Here is a 4,587-nt window from a genome sequence, read left to right as displayed (position 1 = left end):
CCATGGTTCATGTGGCCCAACTCTTTATGTATCCATACATAAACTTGGTCCAACATGGATCATAAGCCCAACACATATAAATATAACTAATTATCATAATTAGTCCCCATAGATTTAATTAGTCTCTTTTGATCACTAAATTAATTCCAAATTAATTTTTGATCGATACTAATTAAAACATATGATTTCATATTAATATATTATAACTTATAATATATTAATAAACCATAAATAACCTTCTCTCAAAAGTCCATCCTAACAAATTGTCCTGATGATATGCAACCCAAATGGACCATGCTACTCTCGGGTCAAGTACATACCAATAATAGTTATGGACTTAGACATTAATCCAACACATACACCCTGCATCCTCCTTTACTTATTTTGAAAACCATTTTTAGAAATCATTTTGAAAACCTTTCCTTGATTTGAGTCTGGATTCACACGAATGTTCCTCCAATTCACTCAAATCAAGGCTCTGATACCAACTTGTAACACCCAAAAATTTCAAAGCAATTTAAACTTTCAAAAAGAACCCAAATTCCATTAGTTATTACAAAAAGGTTTCCAAATAGTTTATTATCAGAGTATCCCATAAACAGAATCATAAAAAGTGAGGAGCGGTATGATCACGCCTTTTCCTTGCCACGTTCTCCTGATGTACCTGAAACAATAATCGATAAATGTAAGCTCAAAGGCTTAGTGAGTTACCCCCAAAATACCTATATACACATAACCATATATATACAGCAATGAACAGCATATTATGGGTCCAATCAACCATCGGGTTGGAATACCCCATGCCCTCAACCATCGGGTTGGAATGCCAACATACTACGAGTCCAATCATCCTCGGGATGGAAGACTCTCGGCCCACAACCAACGGGTTGGAATGCCCACACTCCTATACATACAACAACTACTATGGGTCCAATCATCCATCGGGATCGGATGCCCTAGGCCCTCGACAATCGGGTTGGAATGCCAACCTACTATGAGTCCAATCATCCTCGGGATGGAATACTCTTGGCCCACAACCATCGGGTTGGATTGCCCACATATTATGAGTCCAATCATCCTCGGGATGGAATACTCACGGCCCACAACCATCGGGTTGGATTGCCCACATAACAATCAAACATCTGCACCTATATCAGATAATCATATAACAGTCTACCAGACAACATACTAGGGCCCTATCATCCTCGGGATGGAATACCCTCATCTACCATATCAAGCATGTGCATATATAACAGGTAATCTCCTACCAGCATACAGACAGTCAGACCAACTATAGGTCACTAGGTATAACCACATCCAATCTACCCGGATACCGATCTAACAGATCATACAAGCATATAATCATCCTATCTACCAGGATACCGTAGTAACATATCATAATAGAGACCATTCCAAATAACAGAGCAAAGGGCCGGCCTTGGTGCCTTAGACCCTTGGGTACAGTGAGGATAACTCACCTCGGACGTAGCTCAGAAGGTAGTGTCAAACTCCTCCAAATGTAGCTCCAACTCTAACACCTATATTCACCCATGCCCTTTGCTATAAATCTCCAGTTTATCAAAATACCCTCAGAAGTCAACTGGTTAGCCCTTGGTCAAAGTCAAAGTCAACTGTCAAGGTCAACAGTCCATGTTGACCTTAACTCGTCGAGTACCCCTAGCTACTCGTCGAGTTCCTTGCATAACTTGCCTACCCGTCGAGTCACTCGTCTGACTCGCCGAGCCCAAGGCATTCTTCATCGGACTCGCCGAGTCGTTCATATAACTCGCCGAGTCTACGATAATCTTCATCGGACTCGCCGAGCCGTTTATGACACTCGCCGAGTCCCTTCAGTCCTTCATTCATTCACACGATTTTAAGCTGCTTCAAAGCTCCAAACAGTAGATCTAGGCTCCCAAGGCATGTTTATCACGTAAAGTTGCAATCTTTACGTGCATGCAAGGTGATAATGGCTCAATACAAGCTAGAGAGAGGGTTCAAGACAAGAATGCTCACATACATGCAAAAAGGCTGATACTTTATGCCTCCATGGACCAAGACAAGTCTAGATATGAAGTTGCAATGTCAGATCTAGTCCCAAAACCCGAAATGCATCCTAAACATGATAAATAGCCCCAAATCATCATCCATGATTAGATCTAGAAGGGAAGAACTCAAGGCAACGACTTGTTACCTCCAAAGTGTGCCCAAGCTGAAGTAGATTCTGGATCTACACGAATTCCTTGATGCTAGCCTCTTGATCTACAAGCTTCCTTCACTAGAACCACCTTCCAAAGCTCAAAAACTCTCACCAATGGCTCACACACGATTTTAGGGTTTACTGACTCTCAAGGGGTAACAAAGAGGCTGGGGTGAGGACATAAGGTCCTTTAAATAGGGTGAAAACCCTAAATTTAGGGTTTTATCTTCCCAGCACTGACTTGTTGAGTCCAGCCGCTGACTCGGCGAGTCGGGTCACTTATTTCATGCCCAACACCCGCTCCGACTCGACGAGTTAAGATACCTACTCGTCGAGTCTACTCCTTTATTTACACATAGCACCCCAGAATTATATTCCTGAATTTTGGATGTTACAACTCTCCCCCACTTAAATTAGGTTTCGTCCTCGAAGCCTGCTGCAGCACACAATTTCAGATAACACTCCTACATTGCAGCCTCCGGTCTCCCAAACCAGCCCAAATCTCTTCAGGCGCTACTACCGCGTCCCTTCTAAGGACAACTCCTTCATGTCATGAACACACTTTCGTGACTTGCGAAAGTTTGATACTACTATAATTCACCGGGCTCCCTCACAGGACTAATCTATCTTCCCCTTTCCAAAACTGGCGATAACCCGAGTAACTTGCAATATTGGAAACTCATCATGTCCCCTTCCTGAATCTAGTCCCTTTCCGCGCTGACTGGATGATGCATCCTTCAGCTTCCGGGCAACTCCCATGAACAACCAGCTATATCACATAAACGCTCATACCTGGCCCAATCAGCCTCGGGCTGGAATACCAGGTACGCCTACGACGGGTCCAGTCATCCCAAGGATGGTATACCCTCGTATCCTCACACATGTTTGGCCCAATCTGTTGGAGATAGTGTCTAAGTCCATAACTATATTTGGTATGTACTTGACCCGACCCGGCATGGTCCATTTGGGTTGCACTTCACCCAAACAATTTACGGATAATCTTTTGAGAATAGTATAAGTTATGATTTATTAATATATTATAAGTTCTAATATATTAATATAAAATCATATTATTTAATTAGTGTTGATCTATAATTAATTTAGAATTAATTTAGAGATCAAAAGTATGACTAATTAAATATGGGCTCTTGTATTTATATACTGTGGGCTAATGCTTATTTGGAATGGGCTAGGCTTGCATGGAAAGTCCATGGATACTCCATGGAGCTTTAACCCATGGATCTCATGGAAATGAAAAGACATGGGTATTAGGGTTTACATGGATGTAACCCTAATCCACCACACTATATAAAGGAGGCTTTGGTTCTTGAAATAGCACTAGTTGATGTGTGTAAACTAAGAGGGCCGATTTCAAGAAGTTTGTGACTATTCTCTCAAGTTTCCAAGTTTGTGGTGATTTGTGACTTCCATTTGAGGCATCCACATTATTGGTGCTAGGCTCTCAAACTCCAAGCAATCAACTACTACTACAAGGTAAGTAATTCTACTAGTTTTATTTGATTCAAGTACCCCATGCCATGCTAGTTAGGATAAGAACCTTGGAAAAAATAATTATTTGCATGTATCTTAGTCAAACATAGATCCAAGGTTTCTAGGGTTGCATGTACACCATAGGAGTGTTAGAATGCTGAAAACCCATCAGTGGTATCAGAGACTGGTTTGTTTATTTGATACTTGATGCAAAAAAATAAAATAAAAAAAAATAAATAAAAAACTTGAAAATCGAAGTTTTGTTCAAAAGCTCGTATCAAAATTTCAAGTTTTGTATATGTACTTACGATTCCTGAAATTTTTGATATGAACATTCATAAACATATGAGTTTAGAAGATCATAGAAATTATGTGCTAATAATTGATTAGATTAATTCTTGATCTTTATGTGTCTTAAGTTATGGATAACCAAAAGTCACATTTATAAATAACCATTAAAAGAACACATAGGTTACAAAATATGAAGAGTCTTCATTTTTAATAACCATTAACTCATAAGTTATGAGAAATGAAAAGTTTTAAAAGTTTACAAAACTTGCCCTCAAGTTTTGGAACATGTAAAGTCATAGTAAAAACTTTAGTTCCAACCCCTAGAATTTTAAAATTTAAAATTCAACCCTTATACTTTATAATATTATAAGTTTAATAATATTTATATATGTATAAGATCAAGTCGTCTTACCGCTAGTACGCCTCATTCACGAAGCCGGTCTATAAGGGGGTATAAGGTTGTTTCTTATAAAATGGCAACTTAATGGGTGTCTATTCTCACCCACCGCTTCCTTGATCGGTGGAGGGTCGTTAGCCGAACGGGTAGGACAAAGACTTATAAATTCTTATTAAAATTATAACGATAATACTAAAGTAACTAAACT

Source organism: Lactuca virosa, chromosome 2, assembly GCF_052849685.1.
Source record: "Lactuca virosa cultivar CGN04683 chromosome 2, Lactuca_virosa_CGN04683_v6, whole genome shotgun sequence".
Lineage (NCBI taxonomy): Eukaryota > Viridiplantae > Streptophyta > Magnoliopsida > Asterales > Asteraceae > Lactuca > Lactuca virosa.
This window is presented reverse-complemented; position numbering follows the sequence as displayed.